We start from the raw sequence: 24,462 nt of genomic DNA on the forward strand, positions 1-24,462 counted from the left end.
TTTGATTGAGGTCAACGTAGATAAAATAAAAGTTTGTGAGCTTTATTTGTTTTGTTTATTGTGGTCATTGATTGAAAGGAAGCTCTTGACAAGGCAATGTGGGTTCTTGAGACTTTCCCAATAGTACAGGTGTCACACAATCATGACAGTTCTTACATTTATGAATAAACTTCTTTGTGCTTAATATAATGTTGGAAAGATAGATATTGATGACTAAGCTAAATATTATTCCCATTTTACAGATGAAATTAAAGCTTAAAGATGTTAAGTTGCTTAAGTACCTAAACCTCATAACAAATGTATTATATACGTAATTGGGCTTGAAGCAGGGAAAAACATATACGGTTTTTAACTCTAGCTGCTGCAGTATCTGAGACAAGTCCAATAGGAAACAATCATGTGGTAAGGGCCTTTTAAGTAATAGAAAGAAATTATTTTCTATACCACACATATTGAAAGTCTTTTTATTCCCTGGAAGTGGGGCTAGGGGAGCTTTATAAAATCTTTCCAAACTTAACTTGTGCTAATCTTTTGTTTGTTGGTAGCTATCTTTTAAACCAACTTTATGGAAGTATAATTGACATGATAAGTGCATCCATTTTAAGTGCAGAATTCGATGAGCTTTGACAAATACACTTGCCCTTCTCCATGAACTACTACCAAAATCAAGATACTGTATTTTTTCTTTCTTTCAACTTTTATTTTAGAATCAGGGACACATGTGCAGGTTTATTACAAAGGCATATTTTGTGGTGCTGAAATTTAGATTATGAATGAGCCTGTCACCCAGGTAGTGAGTCCCCAGTAAGTAGTATTTTCAACCTGTCCCCGAGTCCTACCAGTCTTGTATTCCCTAGTGTCTATTATTCCCATTTTCATCTCCATGTGTATCCAATGGTTAGTGCCTGTTTCTAAGTGAGAACATGTGGTATTTGGTTTTCAAGATACAGAACTCTTTCATCACCCCTGTATAAGTTATGGTTCTCCAGAAAATAGAATATACCTATTGGTTCTGTTTTTATATTATTAATAATTAATTAATAAATAATATTATTTACATTATTAACAATGTGTATATCATACAGAATTGGTTGACTTGGTTATGGAGGCTGAAGAGTCTCAAGATGTGCAGTTGGCAAGCAGGACATCCAGAGGAGCTGGACCTGTAAGTTCCAATTTGAGAGCAGGAGAAGACCCATGGGTCAGCTCAAACACTCAGGCAAGAGAACTTCCCTCTTAATCTGCCTTTGTGTTGTACTCAGGTCTTTGATGGTTTGGATGAAGGACATAATTAATGATCTCAACGCCTGAAATTTCCATATATCTTTTATCAGTCAGCCTTCCCACCTCCACTTCCTCATCTCCTCAATACTTCCACACCAGGAGAGTACTGATTTTCTTTCTATTATTGTAGATAAGATTCCAACCCCCACCCAGGGAATCATATAAATGAAATTATACACTATGTAGTTTTGTTTTGGTCTGGATTCTTTCAGTAAGCAAATGTTTTTGAAATTCATCTGTGTATTAGCAGTTTATTCCTTTTAGTGTCTTTTATTGCTGAGTACTGTTTCATTGAATGGATATACCACAACTGGTTTATGCATTTTCCTGTTGAAGGACATTGGCTAATATGAAAAAAGCAGCTACAAACATTCAATTACCCTTGCTGCACAAGCATGTGCTCTCATTTCTCTTGGGCAAGTACCTATGTGTGGGAATGCTGAGTTGTATATTCATGTTTAACAAAAAACTGTCTAACTGTTTTCCAAAGAGGTACCATTTTGCATTCCCATCAGCAATATACAGATTGAGCACCCCTACCCTGAAAATTTGAAATTCTGACAGTGTTCCAAAATCCAAAACTTTTTGAGTGCTGACATGATGCTCAAAGAAAATGCTCTTTGGACCATTTTAGATTTTGGATTTTTGGATTAAGGGTGCTCAACCAGTACATATAATCCAAATATTCCAAATTCCCCCAAAATGCAAAATCTGAAACACTTCTGGCCTCAAGTATTTTAGATAATGGATACTCAACCTGTGTAAGAGTTCCAGTTGCTCCACATTCTCACTAACACTTGGTACTGTTGACTTATTTAATTTAGCCATTCTAGTGGAGATGTAGTAGTTTTTCACTGTGGTTTGAATTTGAATTTCTCTATTGACCACTGATGTTGAGCAATTTTTCACAGGCATATTGCCATTTGTACATCTTCTTTCATGAAGTGTCCATCCAAATTTTTAGTTCATTTATCATTGTGTTTTCCTGTCTTATAATTGAATTATTTAGACACCAATACAAATACTTTGTCAGCTATGTGTTCTGTGAATGTTTTCCCAGTTAGTGGTTTGCCTTTCTGTATCTTAATGGTGTCTTTTGGAAAATTGTTATTTTAGTGAAGTTTAATTAATTTTTTTCTTTTAATGGTTATTAACTTTTTGGTGTTCATTAGAGAAATTGTTGCCCATCCCAAAGTCACAAAAGGAATTTTTTTAGCTTAGGAATTTTGAAGCAGGTATTTTATAACAGGCATTTATGCTGGAACAGGGTCATGTAAATTTGAAAATTAGTAAATAGAAAAGGTAATAGCCAGAGATACAATATAGCTAAAGATTATATGCTTAAGACAGTGATTTGAACAACTTCAGCATTGGGAATGGAAATTTCCAAAATTAGCATATCAACCTCTACAGAATGAAGTTTCTAACTCCTCATGGAGCAGTGTGTGCCATCAAGAGCTGACCTCATGAGAGATGCACATGTGCATGGCCAAAACCAAAATGAGAACAGGAGCAAACCAGAACTGTAATCAAGGCAAATGTGGCACAAATCTGACCAAGGTTGCTGCTGATATGGGAATGAAATGGGAGAGCTAAAAGCAAGTGTATATTATTATAAGTTGCATATATATATTTATGCTTAAGTTAACTTTAGTAAGTTGTATATATTCCATTTTAAAATAGTCGTTTTTGTTTTCCTGATTAAAATTCTTCTGTAATTTATTTACTTAAGGCTTGAAGTAGAGATATCTGAATTGAGTGGTACCAACCAACATTCTAGCACTTCTGAGTGATATCCTGGTGTAGCCTGTTACGGAGGCCCATAAAGAGCTTTATTTGCTTCTAACATGGAACCTAGAGTAGATAATTTTTAAAGTGAAGATAAATCATGGTTTTTATTTTTTTTGCCATTTAGGGTTTTGATGAGGTGAATAAAAGAAGAACCCCTTGTCCATTTGAGAGCTAAACTTGAACTGAACATTTCTTTACCTTGTGAAATGTTCAGTTAAGTGCTTTTGCACTTTAATTTTCCAGCCTGGACCAAGACCAGAAATGCCAAAATGATATGAGAAAGGCTGTTCTTACTGTTTTTCTGGCTGGGATTGGAAGAGAAAGTGCCAGCAATCTTGTGAGAAAGCCTGTTCTCTAAAGATCTGCAACCCAGTTTGCAGAATCATGGGGCTTGGATAGTTCAGATGAGTTTGGCTGAGTATCCTGGTGTGCTCATCCGAATCACACCCTGCAGAAAGCATTTTGTCTTATCGAAGTCAACCACAGAATACTTTGTGTGCTTCTTCAGACATCTTACCCATGATGTGTGCCCATCCAGATAAACTGCTAAAGGCTAGCTGAACACTGCCAAATTGAAATGTTTGAGTGTAATGCCTACAACTAGGTTTCAGATTTCAACCTGAAATAATGAAAATAGTAATCACAGTGATAGTTTTATAAAATGTTTACACTACAGAAGGCATTAGTGATGAGTTAGCTCAATCCCTCATTTTATACTTTAGAAATTTAAGGTTCAGAAAGGTGAGGTTATTTGCTTAAGATCATGTAGCAAGTTACAAGAAGAGTCCAGCCTGGAAAATAGAATCCCCTCTTCCCTACAGAGCATTATAATATAGGATGAGTGATCTGGTCTTTAACATATATGTGCCTAAAAGGAAAAAAAGTAGCTATATGGTCATGGTATGGCAAGTAAAAAGGAAAATTTTTGATGTACTGAAATAGAAGACTATCATTTCAATATTCAGGTCAACAGTATATTTGAGATTATTAAAATTCCTCATTGATATGGTTTTAACATATGTTAAACTTTTTGTCATATATGTTAGAAGTTTTTCTTTCAGTAGGCTTTTTGAGATATTTTTTAAGTAAGGAAATGACATGATTTGACTCTATGTTCCCACCCAAATCTGATGTTTAATTGTAATTCCCAGTGTTGGAGATGGGGCCTGGTGGGAAGTCATGGAATCATGGGGCTGGTTTCTAATGGTTTAGCATCATCTCCCCTAATGCTATCTTCTGATAGAGTTCTCACAAGATTTGGTTGTTTGAAAATGTGTAACACCTCACCCTTTGCACACGCTTCCTCTCCTGACAGCCATGTAAAGATGTGCTTGCTTCCCCATTGCCTTCTGTCATGATATAAGTTCCTGAGGCCTCCCCAGAAGCAGAACTCTGGACAGCCCATAGAACCATGAGCCAATTAATCCTCTTTTCTTTACAGATCACCCAAGGTCCGGTATGTCTTTATAGCAGTGCAAGAACAGGCTAATACCAGAAGTTATTGCTTTCAGGACCTAAATTGGGAATACTTATTTACACACATCTATTCAGAATCAGCAGTGGAAGCAGCCATTCATCATGACCGTCCTATCTAGGGTATGGTGAGGACAAGGCATCTTGGCTGAACACTGACAAGTGTGAAAGCAAACATTGGTGGGCCTGCTGAAAGGATCAGTGTCAATGTCCCTGAATGACAATCTTGGCTCATGTGGGACCAACTGACCTCAGTGGCAGGCACTGTTGCCAGTTCATGACTTGCTTTTATGAAGAACATGTTGGTGGCTCCATTGTTTCTGTACCTGTTGAAGCTTACTCACTCCCAAATGCACAAAATGGTGGATATTTCTTTATTGCAAATCCTTCTTTTTCCTACCTTTGTGGGATACCCATTTCTTGTTTTTCATTCTTTTTCCTTCATATATATGTCATATATATATGGCTGTAGAATGGGGGGAAAAGAACTACATATAGAGTGAAAATAGTAATCAGTGACATATATATATATACATATATATATGTATCTATTTCTTTTTCCCCATTTCTGCAGCCATATATACACACACAAACACATACACACACACAACACACACACACACATATATGGTATGCATATATATATATATATATATATATATATATATATATATACACTTGCCATATATATATATACACATATATTACACCTGTTTCTCAGCCAGGAAGCCAACTAGCCAGCCTCTGTATTGGGTACCATCTATATTTCTTTAACAGCAATACTATGGGAACCTGGAAGGAATGACTGTAAATAGATTTCCAACATGACCACATCATATCACCTCACCATGTAGGAAAAATAGTTTTATATGCATAGCACATGCACTGTAGAGTTTCCATAGTATTAAACACTTTGAAGTTATGAAAACATCTGTACTGAAGCAGACATGAAGAATTTTGGTGACCACCACAAGTGAAACTTCAACTTTGCCAGCATTTTAAACGTATTCTTTACTACTAGGGCTAAATACCCACTTGCTGGAGCAATATAAAGGAACCTGTGGTATTCTCTTTATTCTTAAAGCACTTGAATACAGTCACATGTCAATTAACAACAGGGATACATTTTGAGAAATGCATTTTTATGTGATTTCATCATTGTGCGAACATCAGAGTGTATTTAGACAAACCTGGATGGTATAGCCTACTATACATCTAGGCTGTATCTAGTGCAGCCTACTGATCCTGGGCTACACATCTGTATAACAGCATGTGACTTTTCTGAATACTGTAAGCAATTATAATACACTGGTAAGTATTTGCCTCTCTAAACACACCCACATATAGAAAAAGTACAGTAGATATACAGTATTTTAGTCTTATGGGACTGCTGCCATATATGCAGTCTGTCGACCAAAGCATGGCTATACAGCCCATGACTATAATGGTTTAATTTCTCGTGACTATTGGCTGGGATAATGCAGGCAAAATGGCTTTTTCATAATACTATGGACAGGCACAATATTTATAGGATGATAGTAGTATCATTAATTTATTTTATTTACTATCATTAATATAGGCAACTAATATTAATAAGAGTTTTGAACAGTTTGAAACTGGGCTTTCAAGTCAACCAGCTGGTTCAGAAATGATATTTATGTACATATGCATTTTATGTGATAACAAACCTAACGGAAATTACATTTTTTCACAATGTAAAATCTCACCTAAATCTCTACTCTTTAAATGTAAATAGCTATCTACTGTACTGTGGAGATTTAAAAAACCATAAAACAATTTTTAAGCACTAGGCCTTACTAAGAAATACAGTATGTATTTATTAGAAACTCGTGAGGCTTAATAAGAGCTAATTCCTTGTTGGATCAACAAAACAAAGATTCCTTAGTAATCTTGGACATTTGCAAAGCAGTATCTATGTATCCAAGACAGCAGGAGCAAAGAGTAAGGAACCAAGGTGGCTGCCACCAGCAAGGTTCCAGGCAAAACATGCAGCAGGCCTTTGATTAGTCATCTTCTCTCACCTTCCTTTCTTTACTCCTTCCTCTCTTCAAGTCCACCCTCCCCTCTCCACATCTGCTCTGGCTGCTGGGCTGCCTGCTCACTGCTACTTTCCTGTTGCCCTTCCTCTCCTACAGGCTACTTTCTTCCTCTCTTCTCTATCCTCCAGTAGAAAACACCCATTCTTCAGCAGATATACATTATTTTAAAGAGATCGTTAAATTAGATAGTGAGTGCCAAATTCCTAGTCATTGTATGAAATATACCATGTAATTGCATTTTGAAAAAGCAGATTATTAAATGAAATAAATATAAATTAATATGGGAATGTTTCTAAGTAGGAAGAGACTTCTCAGTATTTCCCCCTACTTTGACCTACTGTCAACGTGTTTTCGATAAGTGTAAAAAATAGTACTCAGTGAACAGTCACTTTACTTGTAAAACTTTGGAGACTCTCTCCTAGGCCCAAAAAATCCTAGTGAGGGTAAAAAGTTGTGCCTTCAGAGAAATTAAGCAATTAGGAGAAATAGACTTAAATATCTTCTTTTGTTCTTAATAGCAGTTGTATTTCCATGTTATTAGTTTTTAGTGCAGATTTCCAGAGATTGAAAAAATGTTTATGTAAGCAAATGCTACATACATTCCTTTTCCCACTTTTAAAACAAATGTAGTGTACAATACATGTTGCCCCCAACTTAAAAACGTATCTTACACATTTTTACCTGTCAGTAGCATAGAACTTCCTCATTCTTTGAGTTTTTTTTTTTGTTGTGGTCGAATAGTATCCCATTATTTGGGTGTGCCATAATTTATTTGAACAGTTTTGCATTGATGAACTTTTAGATTGTTCCCATCTTTTGCTATTATAAGAACCGCAGCAGTATTAACCTTGCACATTCATGATTTTGCCCACGTATGAATATATCTGCAGAAGAAACTCCTAGAATTGGAACTGCTGAGTCAAAGAGTATATGCATTTGTAATTTCAATAAATATTGCCAAATTGCCTTCCAGAATGATTATACCTATTTACACTCCCACCAGCAATGAATCACTGTTCTCGTTTCTCTCTATCTTGCCAACCCTAAGGGTTGTCAAATTTTTGGATTTTTACCAATCTGATAGTGAAATATGGTATCTTGATGTAATTTTAATTTGCATTTTTTTCTATGTGGGAGTGATTTGAACATCTTTTCATATATTTATGAGTCATTTGTGTTTCCTTTTCTGTGAATTATTACTCACTTTCTAATAGGGTTTTTTTTCTCTCTTTGAATTCTATTTTCTCTTTAATTATTAGAGAGTTTGGTTCTTTGTATTGTAAATTGCAAGTACTTTTTCCTAGTTTGTTGCTGTCTCTCAACTTAAAAGAGTTGTTTTAAAGACCAATATGGGTAACTGCATTAGTGTTCCATGTCATTTTGCCTGTAGACACAGGTATGAATGAGGACAGAAAGATAGGTACACACAGATAGATAGTGTATGCATGTGTGATACATTTTTTTTAAACAGGCCTTCTTTCTTTCTCATGGTATAAATAACATCATGCAAACAATGCATGCATCCACATGCAGGGTCAACGATTCCTTTAGGCAAAGGTGGAAGGCAAACATGTTATCCAAAAGAGGTTCAGATGTTTATTGAGTTGCCTTCTAAGCACTATGCATTGACACTGGCACTAGGAATGAGGAAATGACTGAGACACTATGTTTGCTCTAAAAGTTTCTAGTTTGGTGACAAGGATGGAGAAGTTATATGTGAAATTCGAAATACAATAGGGTAGAAAACAAAAATCAACACGTGAGTAAATAATTAAAATGAAGCAGACAAAATGTGTATATAGTCAACTCCCCATATCTTTGCATTTTAAATCTGTAGATTCAAGCAACTGAGGATCGAAAACATTTGAAAAAAAAAAGTTGGTTGCATGTGTACTGAACATGTACAGGTGTTTTTTGTGTTGTCATCATTGCCTAAACAGTACAGTGTAACAACTATTTATATAACATCGACATTGTATTAGGTATAAGTAACTAGAAATTGTCAAAGTATACGGGAGGATGTGCACAGGATGTATGAAAATACTATGCCATTTTATGTAAGGGACTTGAGCATCTGCAGATCTTGATATCCTTGGGGTTCTGGACCAATCCTTGGAGGTTAATGAGGGATGACTGTATAATTATGAAGGCAATGATGAGGGATGAGAAGGGATGGGATGAGTAACTGTAACCTGTAATCATCACTAAGCCACTCTATCAATCGAAGTTCAGTGCAGAAAAGAGAACTTGCTCTGGGATCTTTAAGCAGAAAGAGTTTAATACAGGGGATTATGAGTTTATGAAACCATGGGGAGAGATTGGAGGAATGGAAGTCAGGTTGCTGACATCTGATTTCTGCGTTCTTGTTGTTCTTTTGCTGCAGCAATTGAGTGCTTAGAAAAGTAGTGGCCACTACCACCACAGCTTCCACTTCCTGGCAGCCTCTTCCTGAGGACACTAGTGAGCACTGAGGAAAATGTGGAGTCCAGAGCTGCCAGCACAGGTTGTCAAGTGCACCTGCCTCCTGAAGATAGCTTCTCTTGTGTTTCAGGTTTGTCACAAGTGCACCTCTTTGGCTGTATCCAGAATACTCACAGAACAGTTGCAAGGGAACCTGGGAAATGTAGTTTTATTCTTTCCAGAACCTTTAATTCAGGGGGTGGGAATGAATGCCAAGGATTAGTACTCAGTTTCAGTCACCTTAGAATGAATTTACCAGATTATCAAGCATAAAGCAGGTGACTGAAGAATGGGTACATTAAGTTGATACATTTTCCCTAGGTCAGGAAGAAGGGATTCTAGAAAATAAGATTTCAGGGAACCCACTTGGCAGGAGACCTGGAGGTTGAGAGTGAAAAGACTGAGAGCATGCAGTTATAAAGCGTGGACAATTTATCTTGTGGAAATGTAAACTGTTTTTCATTATTATGTAGGGCATATACAATGATGCTAAAAATACAAATAAAAACAATGAGTGATATGATGATGAAAGAAGATAGTGTAGGTGTAAATGTCTGATCAACCGTAAAGCCCTGTCATAAATAATACTGATGGTAGGTGTTATTATTCTCAAGGAAACAGGTTTAGGAAAGTTAGTAATTTGCCCAAGTTCACTCTGCTGTGTATTGGAACTTGAACTGAATCTTTATTTCTCATTTTCATTCTTCCTTCCTCCCTCATTTTCTCCTTTCTCCTTCTTTCCTGTAAATTACTGAGCATCTATTATCTGCTATTGCTTTGCTTAGATGGTCAAGACAAAACACTTTCCGTCAAAGAGGCAGTAATCCTCTAGTTTGTCTAATGTTCGTTCAGGATTTTTTTTTCCATTTCATAACATATACCTCCGAGAATTATATTAGGAGCACTGGACTCTGTTAGGAAACTAGCCCCTTTTATCTTTATTAAGAACACAGAGACCAAGGGATAGGCCAGTTTTAACCATGAGGCAGTAGAATCTAGGTTCAGACCTTCTGGACTAAGTTGAGGCAGTTAGTATGGCCTCCTGGTTGGGAAACAGATCACGTGGATTTTATACAAAATTGCCTCCATGTGTAAGGGCTGTAGGATTTGACTCATGGGAAAAAAACAAAAGGAAAGACTAAAAATGGCTTCAAAATATCACTAGGATATTAAAGTGGAGCTAACCACATAAAAGACACATGACATTTGCCTGTGAATAGATACACTGAGCATTTCAGTTCTTATGCTAGGTTTTAGCTGCCAGTGATTCTTGTGGCACTGATCCAAGTTTTCAGGACACTATCACATTTTAAAGTTTTCCTAATGAATTATAATAACATTTCTGTAGTTTACATCAAATTGTGTTGAATGGCATTTTTAGCAAATTGTGTCACTTTGTGAATTTCCAAATTTTACAAAATTTCTTGTGCCAAAAAATAATCAGTGAAAATGATTTTGTGTGAAACTTTTTGAAAGCCAAGTTTAGCTGATTTTGCTAAACAGCACAAGCAAACAATTTATTCAATCTTTCTCCAAGTCCTTTTTCTGTGCCTTGTTCTCTGCTTCCAGGCCCCCCTTCTTTCTCCCTTACTAAGCTTCTTTCACTGTGTTTACTGGCCTTTGTTTCTGCTGGGAGTTTGTCTTTCTCTAACATTATCAGCCCTCCCCACTCCCCTCAACCCCTAACTATACCAAGCCTTGGGCTATGGTTTTGGGTTGAGGGTCACAGAGGTCATGGATTTTCCACTCAAAGAAAGAAAGAGAAAAAGGAAAAAGAAATGATCACTTTTGCTCTCTCTTCTGCCCTTGGTGCTGAGAAATTCATTTGTGAGTACCCTGGCAAGCATGATTACTGTGGGTTTGAAACCAGCATAATAGTCACCGCAAGAGATGCTATAATAATGCTGCTTAGGATAAAGTAAAGTATTTATGTATGCCTGGACTCAAGTTTTAAGATGGTTTCATGTGCATGGTTAGACTACCTAAGTAGAATTTTGAGCTGGTTCTTCTGATCTATTTCCCAAAGATGAAGAATGTAAAGGGGAGTATAAACAACATGAGCCTCGGTGGCAGTTTCTGGATTTTAATCCTGGCTTTCCAACCACTTAATCTTCCTAAGTGTCCGTATTCTCTGTTACCAAATAAGGACAATAGCAGCTAATATAAGAATAATTTGAAGAATAGTTACCATTAGTCAAACAATTATTATACACTGGGCATTCTGCTAAGCACTTGTATGTATTGTTTCAAACCCTGTACAACACTAGGTAGTGGCATTATTAGCCCCATTTTATGGATGAGGAGACTGAGGTAAGGAAATGTTACATTACTTGTAGGCATCTTAGGTAAGAAGTTAAGATGGGTTTTGTCTGATTCCAAAGCCGAGTTTTTTTTTAAATTTTTTTTTTTAAAGATGGGGTTTCGCCATATTAGTCAGGCTGGTCTTTAAAACATTATACCAGATATACATGAGTATAAAATGATACAACAGAGTATCAGATATATAGAAAGGGGACATCATTCTTGTTTTGTTTTGAATTGTTTTAAGATTAGACATTTCAGGAAGCTTAAGACAGCTCCATTTCCTGCTTTGGCATCTTCAGCATTTACTCTGTTTTTCTCCTGAATGTGGGCACAGACTGGATCACAAGATGGTGGCTGAAGGCTGTCACCTAGACCATGGGAGATAGCCAGGCAATTACCAGCCTTATTTCTTTGATGACATAAAAAAATATGGTAAACTGTCCAGAAAATACCACAACAAACTGCAGCTGGGGCATTGTCTTTTCTCAGATCAAAGATTGTAAGAGGATGTTGTGCCCAGAAGGAAGGAATGCTCAGGGGGTGGGGGGCAGGGGGAGAAGGGGATGGGATTGAGACCAGAAACATCCCTGCTGTCAATTACTCTTCATTATACTCCTAATGGAAGCCACAGAAACTTACAGTGACTATTGCAGAAAAGCCACATAATTATAGAGCAGCAGTCTTGTGGCTTCCATGTGTGTTTTTGTGATCTTAGGCTGTATCTAGCCCACGTGCTAATTTCTACCTGCTGAATGCAATTTGGTTTGCAGTAAGTGATGCTTTCGAGAACTTTCTCAGCAGCTCATCTTCAGACGGGATTTTTGTCTAAACCATGTGAAACCAGAGAATTCTCACAAACATCTGATAGGTATGTTTTGCTTAAGGAGAATAATGAGTCTTCTGCCGAAAAAGTCTTCTGAAATAAACTGTGGCAAGTGCTTTAGGTATGTCTGTAAATTTGGGCTTCTGTGAATTTAGTTATGCCTTTTAGATCACAGTTTGTGAAATCACAGTGGGTTTTCTTTTTTTGAGGTTTCAGGAGGTTTTTGATGATTTCATGACCTTTTCCCTTAATAGCACCTATTACTTTGATACAGAATTTTTGAAGTGCTTCACAATCTTTTGCTATTCCCTGGAGTCTAGGCCAACATTCTTATCGTCTCTATTTTAAGATAAAACACAGAGAGTTTAAGTGACTTGCCTATGGGCTCCCAGCAAGCGGGTGTCTGTGCTTGACACAAATTTCTTAAGCTTTTGGCTTTAGGTGAGTTCACTGAGCCACATATTTCCCCCAGCAATTATTTATACACATTATGTGTCTGACCTGGATATGCTGGTGCTTATTTTCCATTTGCATAATGAGGAATACATCAGGCATCCAAGAAGGAAGGTTGCCTCCACACAAGGAGCTGAGTCCTGATGTGGACCTGGATTTCTATGTTCAGGGAAGGTCAGGGAGCACAGGACCTTGTCCTTGGCAAGGTCTGGAATTGAGCATTCTGGGTAGAACCTAGTCCAAGTGAAGTGAAGCCCATGAGCTGGTGATGCCTTCTGGCAGAAGAGCAGAGAGGACGTTTTCTTGCTTGGGTCTTTCCAAATGTAAAATACAATTCAACTGTGGAATGCTGGAACCCTTGTCTACCTTTTGGGCAACCAGAGAGGCATCTTTGAGAAATACTGTGGGTAATGAAGCTTATGTTCAGGTACAACAATAAATATAGGGTCTAGGTGAGGAGAGAAAGTTGTTTTTTGTTGTTGTTGTTTTCTGCCTCTTGAATTCAGGAGGACAGATTATAAATGTTATTTTAAAAAATATGCAGGGGGCATTAAATATCATCGTTTTGCAAGCTATTTCTTTTTAATTGACTTTTATTGTTTTTAAATTATAAGATAAACTTGTCCTACTATAAGCTAATTAAATAAACTTTAGGAAATATAGGTAGAGACAATAACATACAGTCACCCTAAATTTCACAACTCAGGATAAGCTTTATTGACATTTTGGCATATTTTCCTCTTTTAAAAAATGTGCCTCGCTTTGCACCAGGCCCCCTGTTAACAAAAAGGTGGGGGAGCTGACTTTTTTCTTTTTAACAATAATTATATATTTAAATAAATTACATAAGTTATTACCTATTTTATATAGACACAAGATTATACTATGGATATTGCCTTACAGCCTGCTTTGTAAACTTAAATTTAATATATTTTGAATGTCTTCTCAAGTTATTAGTCTTCCCCAATATCATTCCTGATGGCTGCATAGCACTTCATTGCATAAATGTGTCGTCATTTATTTAACAAATTCCTCATTGCTTGATATTTATGTTGTTTCCAAGTTTTCTTGATTATAGACAAGGTATGATGAAGTCGTAAATCTTGCTTATAATAACATCAGATTATATATTTTATCTGTCTCTTCTGGAAGACCTGAAATGTAAGGTTACCAGCAGTATTACTGCTGTATTAATCTTTAACAGGAAAACTTGAGAGGGAAAAATGGCTTCGAGTCTAGCCAGGGCTAAGGTAATAATATGTCAAACAGTAAAGTGCTCTTTTGCATTGACTAGAAATGCAGATAAACTCAATAAGCTAAGAGCTACATGTGGCTAAGAAACTATATTTATCATAAAGCCAACTAGATCATGGTAGAATAGTATTTACTTAAGATACTTTATACCACCCTTAAAAAGTGTTAAAAAAGTAGGTAACTTATTTGCATAGATTTAAAGTGTGCTGAAGTAGTTGTTAGGTCATAAATGTTTCAGTTCCGTCATCTTTGAAGTGTATTTCCCAAGGCACATTTCTAAAATAAAAACACAAACTAAACGAACAGAAACTTCCCCAGTCCCCCAGACAATGACTACTAGCACAAAATCTCCCCAAACCCCACCTGTTGTTCTTTCATTTGATTCTCCATTAGTGATATCTGATTCTACCTTTAAAAATTCTGTAGATCTCACTAAATGTTTTTAGAAAGATCAAGTTGCCTCATACAATTTTTTCTTGTTTAGTTCTGTAATGCTAAAGAAACACAAATTTGCGTATCATTTATTTTAAGCTTAAAAACTTTTATGAACATTAAAAGAAGCCTATTTAAATTTTACCCATTTTTACCTCAGCTTTTTTTTCCTCCCCAGATTTTTTTTTTTTTTTTTTCACATACATTTTCTCTGACTTTCAAGCCAGGACTGATGATAACTTGACTGGCAGACATGACTGCCTGGGCTGAAGAGACATGTGATCTTAGCAAATTGCAGCAATTCTATAGACTGAAGTAATCAAAAGCATGCATTTTTGACAACTCAGACATTTATAGTTTGTATATTCTATACTAGGACCCAGAAGTGACATAATGATGTCAGCTTTTCCCCCAGATAGTTTGGATGACTCTGTGAACATGGTTAGAGAATAACATGTTTTGTTTTCCTTCTCCTTGGGGTGACCATTGTCTCCAGTAGTCCTGTGCTCAGTGAGTCATTAATTAAACCCAGAATCTTTGTAAGTGACCTGTTGCGGCATTGAGGTTTATTCCCAAGTTATTCTGCTTCACCGCATAATATTTGGTCAATGTGCCTTGTATTTGGTCAATGTGCCTTGTTTTTATTTTTTTTAAATTTCCCTCGTTCTTCCTCACACCACGAGGATTCATTTTTGCGATGGAGAGCAAAAGGCTAGGTTAAGAAAAACATAGCCACCTCCAGAGTGCAAAAACTGCAATAAACCCATCACCTCTAACAACAGCAGAGCATGAAAAGATAAAAAACAGCCTGCCAAGAATGTAGTAACCACCCATTCACTTTTAAATGCTCTCCACACTTCAATGCACAGACCTAATTACTTTTCTGCATTCCCAAATCCACTTTGCCCATACTGCAATCAGAAACCTGGCGTTAAAATATTTTAGACTTGGAGGATCAAGACTAATTATGGGCCTTAGCTGCACCTTTTGGTTTTTCTCCCCGTTTCCCCCTCCTCTTCTTTGGGTTACTTTAAAGCACGCTCCACTGGAAGAAAGGCTGCCCAGTCCCAGTTGGGGGTGAAGCATTGAGAGAATAAAACAAAGAACAACTCAACTCAATTCAGTAAGCTTCAATGAGGCTGGTATATTTAATGTGAGCCCAGGGTTAGCCCACAGAATTGTGGCAGAATGCAATATTCTCAACAAAAAAAGATGTGTTTAAGGTCGGGTAAGGCCCCATAAGGCTGTTGTTGGTGTTTAAGCAGTCCACTGAGGTATTTAGCACCAAGGGTTTCTAAACATTCCAGCTGAGAATTAAACCGCAGCTTTACAGTAGCTGCTTAGAGGTTTGGGGGGCTGGGAGCGTCCCCTCCCCCTTGTATTGAAAGGTCAACAAACAGTAGGAAAGATCATGTCATAACAAAGATGAAGTCACCTATTATTGAGTATAGTGACAGCTAATAGCACTATCAGAGGAACTAATCCAAGGTATTAAATAGTGTAATTGTTAAAATAATATCACGGTTATTAGAACACCCAAGCATGAGACATTCTTCGTGTTAAGCAACATGAAAGTTTTACAGGTGAGCTTAACTTTCCCATGACAGGCACTTGTTATAAATATGTAAATATTAGAAAATTGCCTCCATATGACAATTTTCCTATAGCATACAGAATGCATTTTTGATATGCAGATGTTATGTTTCGTGGCATTTACTAAACTGCTTTTGGGTAATTATGCCAAGAGTTATACTCTTGAAAAGCTTTCATTCACACAAAATAATTGACTGTGAAAGTTGGTGTTAATGTTTTACTTTGTTCAAGCATTTTTAGTTTCACCGGTTTAATAAGACAATTACTAATACAAACAAAGCACAGTTTCTCTAAGATGAATTCCTGAAACAGCTAAGGGAGGCTGGATGCTGATAGAGTTAACTTCGTGGAAACCTCAGCTCTAAGTTTGAATTCTGGTGTTATGAAACTAGGTATGGGAATAGATATCAGGTTTATAGAATTATTATTCAGAATATTAGGAAGAAATATGGTCACCTTGAGGCAGTACAAATGTCACAAAAACAGAAAAGCCACCAAAATTCTTCTCTATTTCTTTTAGTTTCCAGTAGTCAAGAATCCACACTACAAGTTGTGTTGTAGGAGATGGTTAAAACCAATAGGATGCTTCAGATAGTCAGAGCTTTCAGGACACTTAAAAAAATAATACACGGGGCACATCCATTGGCTCACAACTACCAATTAACCCTTCTTGTTAGATAGGTAATTTATTCCTCTCAGAGGCATTAAATATCAGAGAAATCATAGGCCAAAACAGTAATTATCTACAGGGAATCCAAAGGCTTGAAAGCCAATAATTCTGAAAAAATTAAAACAGAGTTCTTTTCAGTGTATAGACTTCTAAAACCTATAATAAGAGCCAGACATTGGCTGTGAACCTTTAAACTTCAAGGTGAAAAAAGATGTTGCAGAAGGCACAGACAGTAATCATGGGCTTTCTACATAAAACTCTCTGGAAGTGGAGGTCAAAGACCAAACATTCTGGGCACCCTCTCTAGTGCACAGTGTCCTAATCCAACATGAAAATGCAAGGTTAGATTGGCCAAAAGTGGGTATGGGGGAAAATATTAAATTATGGAGCTAAAGAAGATGACAATAAACTCCATTTAAAAAGCCGAGCAGTTTAATTTGAATTTTTAAAGCTTGAGTGAAATAGAATAATCTTTTCTTGGATAAAAAAGTAATCACAGCATTTCTTAAATGTCATGGCAAACTCTTCTTAAGAAAAGCATTTATTCTTAACATCTCATCTCCTTTATGCTACATTCATATTTTATAAAGTCTAGTCTTGGAAATCTATAGCTAGTGGATCTGGTTATTGAATATTTGACAATGATGCTCTCTTTTAATTGTACTTTTTCTTAATTGTACCTTCACTTTTTTTTTTTTTACCTTTTTCTATGTTTTTGCTGTATTAAAAAAAAAATGAAGGCCCTAACTCAACCCTGTAATAAATCATTTAAGTTGTATCTAGATACTCCTTGTAGAAGTGTACTAGCATTTAGTGTTTTTACCCTTTCAACACATGACTTCTTCATATTCTGTAAGGGGTCTTGACTTTTACACATTTACTACTGGTTTCATAGAAATTCATAGTGGTAACACCTACTTTTCACTTAACAAGGTCAAGGCACAAATCCACATGCCTAATTTAAATGATTCCTTTCTCTCTCTCTCTTTTTTTTTTTTTTTGCATCATTATAAATCCATACCAGATGTTAGTGAAGGAAGAACATAATTCCCTGTAGTTCAGTTGCTCTGACTACCTCTGATGATTCTTTTGTGGACTTGGGAGACCAGATTTGTGTTTTCTATAGTAAGCTTTCCCAATGCTATAGAACTTTCCAAGATTTCCGTTTTTGTCCTAAGTTAGGTTAATGTTAGAATTGGACACAGCTGCTGTCCATGACAATCTAACATACCAAATCAGGTCACTTTGCAGACTGAATAAGAATAAGGTTCTTGGGTGATGTTTGAGGACAGTTGACAAATTTATGTACAAGTAATTGTGCAGCCCAGCTGCCGTCGAGCAGTGGCTTAGTGGACACCTCCTGGTATGTCCAAGGGGTTCCAACTCCAAGAGGTTGGGCTAGATCACTTTGATGCTCCCTTCCAATGCTGAATGTGGTGCTATAATCTGTCCAATTTAGATCAAGGCATTTTATTATTAAGAGAGCACTTTATTTTCTGACTTTAGGTGTGCAACAAAATTCCTAAATTACATTTATTTTAGTAATTAAATATAAAATTGCCTGTATCTCAGCTGGCAGGAATATTAAAACTCACACAGCCAATGCTGAAGTGCCATTTTTAGCATTTCAAATCACGTAGCACATTTTAATTGTCTCATGTGTTCCTTTTTCAGGGGTTTCAACAAAGAAATAGTGGCTACTCCTTTTCAAAAATGGAAAGCAAGAGCATAGATAATGAGAATGCTCCTCACAGCCTGCCTGCTCCTCAGAAGTCAGATACTGAACATTTTGTTATGTTAACTAAAATGGGACAAGAGAGGAAAAAAATGAAACTTCTCTTGGCAACTTGTGATCAGGTAGAACATCTCAGTGGCCATTTAAGCTACTTAGTCAACTAACTAACTTGCTACCCTTTTGTCTAAGTTAGTAACTCTCACCTTGCTATTTTCATTTCTGCCCAAAGATTGAATCCTATTGTACAGCTAACTTTCTATAGCATGTTGTTACTTGTAAGTCCTAGTTTCACATGGAGCTCAATAAACTTGGAATTAAATTCATTTGGTTTCTCCATTTGGTTTCTCCATTTGGTTTCCCCATTGTAGTGTTTATTTCCTTCCAGTCTGAAGGTTTTGCCAGTGTCTGTCCCAGATCTGGATGCCCGTCTTCCTTCCTGGCTCAGCACTTAAAATTATCGCTGGTATCACCATTGTCTAAGTTCCCCATATTCAAAGCCCGGAAGGCATTTTTAACTTGTTGCTCCCCTTCATGCTTCAAATTACTACGTTCTGCAAATTTTTCCTTTAGAGTTAGTGCCGTGATGTTGTTTTTTTCTATTCCATAATAATCGGACAGTCCAGATACTGGTCATGCATCACCTCAATTAATGTAGCAGTCTTCCAGAAGCTCTGTCTGCCTTTCCCCTCTCTTATTCTGCATCTAAACAAATGTTTGTAACACCCGCTACTCTACTCAAAAGCCTGTAATAGCTCTAAATTTCCCAACATCGTGAAAACTCTGCTGCTTGAGTTTCTTCCTCCATCTTAATTCTGGAATCATGTTTATCAGGATACCCAAGTCTTATTGCTGCGTAGTCTGGCCTGTCTTGGCATTCTTCTTGATTTTACTAATTCTCAAGTTTCTACTGTGGTCCTTTCTCTTCCTATTCAAATACCTCCTCAAATCCTAACCACTGTTCAGCCTCTTCTCCATAATATTTTTCTGCTTGTTTTCATTCACTTTGATTCCCTTTCCTTTGTACTGCTAAGTCACATCTTGTCTTTAGATTTGATTGTCATCATGGCAGCTTAGGTAGAATGGAAAAAACCCTGGATTGAAGTTGGATAAACTTGAGTCCAAAACAGATTTCAACAATATATCAGCTCTGCAGCTGGAACAAGTCATTTTACCTCTCTGAGTCTTTCTTGCCTTTTCTATAAAATGGGGATTTTAACAAACGAGATAGAAAATGATAAGAAATGTGAAAGTAATGACATGTAACAATATCGTAAGTGCTGTTTAAGTTTGATTCTTCACAGTTGTTTTCAACTACTTTATATGGGTTTGTATGTCTTCTGAATTTGGCTTCTGGAGACTGAGTATTGTGTTTTATATTCCTCTCACCTTCCAAAAGCCGTGGATATTGTTATGTAAAAATTTGTGGCCAATAAATAAATCTGGAATAAACTTGGCTTAGAGTTTTCCAACAAGACATGTGAAAGCTAGTTCAGTCGCAGACTTTGAAAATACCAGGAGTAGAAACAAATGAATAAACCACAGCCACCTGAGACTTAGGTCTTGTATAGAGAGAGCTCACCCACACAAAGTCTTTGGACAAAACGTTACAACTTTATATAAACTCTTAGACCTGATATAAATATATCATTTACTGAATAGTTCATCCAGTTTTCTTGTAAACTAAATAAATCAGTTGTAAAGAGATAAAGATCTGAAGACATCCTAACCCACCTCTAGCCAATATAGTTTTTAATACATATTTGCTATTCCTTCACTTGATTATTCTTTTACTTATTTAGCTATTAATTATACACACACACACACACACACACACACATACACACACATACATATATATAATTTACTAGGGGCAGGTATGTTCTGGCACTTTACAATTATTAATTCACTTTAACCTCACGATCTCCGTGAGGCAGGCAGTGTTTTATGGTTTTTCTAATAAGAAAATGAATGCACAGAGAGCTGAGCAATATATCGAGGGTTGCACAGCTAGGAAGTTTGGACTGGGGTTTGAAACCACGCAGACAATTGGCTCCCAGAGTCCCATCCTTTCAACGAACAACCGGTGGTGCTTCTTTTGAACTTTTTATGTTTTCGTACTTTTCTCCTTGTTTGTACCACTTTCATTGACCCTTGAATGATAGCTAGCAAAGCTCTAGGATACCATAAATAGTACTCATAGTAATCATACTCTGTTCTATGCCTTGACCTGTTAGTTTGGAGGTGGGGCTGTCAAACCCTCAGAGGAAAAACCTTCACAAGTTTATGGGGTTGGATAATGAACTTCTCTTTTATGGAGGAGTAGAGGTTGTTCCTCTCATACACAGAGGATGTTTTGCTTTGCCCCATAGATTAAGAAAGGAAAGGAAAGTTGACTCAATTGATAGTCATTCTTCCAGTTACCACCAAGAATTTCAAAATGAGTGTAAATACAGTGTCAGAAGAGAATTGCCTCAGGCAACGTATTTCCAAAGGTGGATATGATAGCAGCAAATTACAGCAAGTTGGCCAGTTTCTTAATTCTATTTCTTCAGTACCAAACCGTAGTTTCTTGAATTGTAACTTTAGATTTGAGGTAGTTTGGCAATTCCTGAGGTGAGGGCTTAAAATGGCCAATGTGTTCAAATAGCCTTATTTTCTAGAGCTTTCCATTGTTTAGGTCATGGGTCATCATACCACTGATGTCACATTGTGTCTCCTTTTTCTGCTGGGATATTTCTACCTGCTTCTATTTCACAGTAATATGGATGCTACAATTTATCACTCAGGTGCTCAGAGAAGTTCCCATCACTTCTGATGTTGTTAAAGTTTAGCAGCTTCCTTACCTCAGCCTAATTAATTTGGGCCTCACATGTAGAAGGACCTGCTAATTTCTTAGTGGCCTTTGCAGTCACATTCATATATTCATAAAAGAACTGATATGGTTTGGCTCTGTGTCCCCACCCAAATCTCACCTGGAATTGTAATAATCCCCACATGTCAATGGCAGAACTAAGTGGAGATAATTCAATCATGGTGGCGGTTTCCGTCCTCCTGTTTTCATGATAGTGAATGAGCTCTCATGAGATCTGATGGTTTTATAAGGGGCTTGGCTTCTCCCTTCTTTCAGCACTCATTCTCTCTCCTACCACCTTGTGCTTTCTGCCATGATTGTACGTTTCCTAAAGCCTCCCAGCTGTGTGAAACTGTGAACCAATTAAACCTCTTATCTTTATAAATGACCCAGTTTTGGATATTTCTTCATAGCAGCATGAGAAGGGCCTAATACAAGAACCTAGCTCAATGAGCCATTTTTGTCTGCAAAGAATTTTGTAAGAAAATGGAGGCTGGGTGCAATGGCTCGCACTTTGGGAGGCTGAGGTGGGCAGATTACTTGAGCCTAGAAGTTTGAGACCAGCCTGGGCAAGAGGGTGAAACCCTGTCTCTACCAAACCAGACCAAACCAAACAACAAAAATTAGTCAGGTGTGGTAGTGCATGCCTGTAGTCCCACCTACTTGGGAAACTTTGGTGGGAGGATCATCTGAACTTGGGGAGATCAAGGCTGCAGTGAGCCATGATTGCACTCCAGCCTGTGTGACAGAATGAGACCCTGTCTTAAAAAACAAAAAGAAAAAAAATAGAAATACTTTTAATTGTAAGAAGTATTTTAAACCCAGATTCTTGTTTTACAATTGTAGACTGTAACAGGGTTTTGAAAGTCACTACTTCACATTTGCTAAGAATTACTCATATGAGTTATTGGTAGGCTTTCAGTCTAGACCCACACTTTACTCTTCTTCATAAAGATAAAAGGGGAGGGCTCCTATCCTCTCATTCCTCAGTACATGGAAAGGCTATTGCTTTCATTAATTAAATATCTGTGTAATTCTCAAGGTAAAATAACTGCTAATAAAAAGCATAGCAGAGGATATCATTATCAGTCCACAAACTCAGATGTGGAGGAAATATCATATTTCTTTGTTTCTTTGGACCAAGTACCATCTATCCCCTAGCCATCTTGTGGCCTGACAAAAAGGATAGTTCCAGATTCAGTGTTCTTTCTCGCTATTTCCGATATTGTGCAAAGGCCACAGGTACACTGTGGACTCTCTGACCATCACTGACCACTGAGGTAATTACCTTTAAGACATCCATTCTCTCTTTCTGGATGTTCACTGCTGGTCAAGGGGTTTGGTTGCTTTACTTCTATGCCAGGAATCTTTGCTAAGCCTATGAGACCCTGTGTTTGCAGTCTGGTCATATAAGCCACACCAAGCTCTCCTTTCCTGATCAACTTGTGTCTTGACCTTTTGCTAACACTACCATGGAATAGTTCAGAGATCCTGCTCCTCACAGCAGCCCCCGGGGTTTGACCTCCTTGCAGTGTGTGGGAACTCTCCCCCTTACTCTTCTCAAAGCCATTTCTGTCTCTTCACAATAGGTTCAAGCTTTTACAAAAGACACGAAGAGCAATTGTCTTCTGCAGCTTTTGCTTTTTGCTCTGTCACAAACCAACCCAGAATCAAGAGAGCCCCAAACTTGGCCCCTGGTAGAAATGGCAGGGGGAGGAGGGTGGGAAAGATAAATGGAAAATGTAACCAAAATGATTCCTTGGTTAATAATCCTGCCACCCTATTACATAACTAAACAAATGCTCTTGTGCTAGGCTTCCCTTTACATATGTTATATCAAAGCATCTCACCTCAGTCCCACGAGGACAGATTTATTATCTCCATTTTACAGGGGAAGTGTTCGTCAGTTCCCTCCTTCAGTGAGCCACAAGGCCGGTGAGAACTAGGGCCAGAGTTTCAATTCATTGTCAGACTCCTACACTGACACTCTCTTTAAAAACATACCACAAATGTGAAACTGACCGAGAGTTTTCTTTCAGTTCTTTTCTTTTTGAAGAAAGTATTTCCATCCCTAGGGTATTTCTGCCATATTAATAATGTAAATGGAATCTGATGGTCTCTTTTGCCTGGGCTTCTCTGGGCTGCTTGCCTTCCTGAGGCATCGCTTCTAAGTCCTTGAGAAGTTTATTCTGCTAATTCCTTCACGGCAGAGTTTCCCCAAAGGATGCTTCCTGAAGGGATGTGTGGTATTTCAACCTATTCTAGGTGAGTGTTCTTAAACATCGACATGATTCTTGATCATCTGAAGATTTGTTGGAACACAAATTGCTTGGTCTTACCCTCAGAGTCCTTGATTTCATGAGCCAGAGGTGGAACCTAAGAATTTGCATTTCTAAATTAAAATCACATTGAGATACCATCTCACAACAGTTCGAATGGTGATCATTAAAAAATCTGGAGAAAACAGATGCTAGAGAGGATGTGGAGAAATAGGAACATTTTTGCACTGCTGGTGGGAATGTAAATTAGATCAACTCTTGTGGAAGACAGTGTGGCGATTCCTCAAGGATCTAGAACTAGAAAAACCATTTGACCCAGCAATCCCATTACTGGGTATATATCCAAAGAATTATAAATCATTATATTGTAAAGACACATGCACATGTATGTTTATTGCAGCACTGTTCACAATAGCAAAGACTTGGAACCAACCCAAATGCCCATCAATGATAGATTGGATAAAGAGAATGTGGCACATACATACAATGGAATTCTGTGCAGTCATAAAAAAGAATAAGTTCATGTCCTTTGCAGGGACATAGATGAAGTTGGAAACCATCATTCTCAGCAAACTAACACAAGAACAGAAAACCAAACACTGCATGTTCTCACTCAAAAGTGAGAGTTGAACAATGAGAACACATGGACACAGGGAGAGGAACATCACACACCAGGGACTGTCACGGGGGTGGTGGGGGCTTAGGGGAGAGATAGCATTAGGACAAATACCTAAGGTAGATGATGTGGTCATGGATGCAGTCAACCACCATGGCACATGTATATCTACATAATAAACCTGCATGTTCTTCACATGTACCCCAGTACAATAATAAAAAAAAAAGAGTTTGCATTTCTTTCTTTCTTTCTTTTTTTTTTGAGAAGAGTTTCACTCTTGTTCCCCAGGCTGGAGTGCAGTGGCGTGATCTCGACTCACTGCAACCTCTGCCTCCTGGGTTCAGGCAATTCTCCTGCCTCAGCCTCCTCAGTAGCTGGGATTAC

The 24,462-nt window shown here is 37.4% G+C and overlaps 1 long non-coding RNA gene across 1 annotated transcript in view; it reads left to right on the forward strand.

Moving 5' to 3' along the window:
* LOC103791499 (uncharacterized) overlaps nucleotides 1-19,990 on the forward strand; it is a 36,434-nt gene extending 16,444 nt beyond the window's left edge. The window contains exons 2-3 of the long non-coding RNA XR_617907.5: nucleotides 8,992-9,159; nucleotides 18,272-19,990. This is a non-coding gene — a long non-coding RNA (uncharacterized LOC103791499). The remainder of the gene's footprint in view (nucleotides 1-8,991; nucleotides 9,160-18,271) is intronic.
* Nucleotides 19,991-24,462: the final 4,472 nt, after the last annotated feature.

Source organism: Callithrix jacchus, chromosome 2 (genome assembly GCF_049354715.1).
Source record: "Callithrix jacchus isolate 240 chromosome 2, calJac240_pri, whole genome shotgun sequence".
Taxonomy (NCBI): Eukaryota; Metazoa; Chordata; class Mammalia; order Primates; family Cebidae; genus Callithrix; species Callithrix jacchus.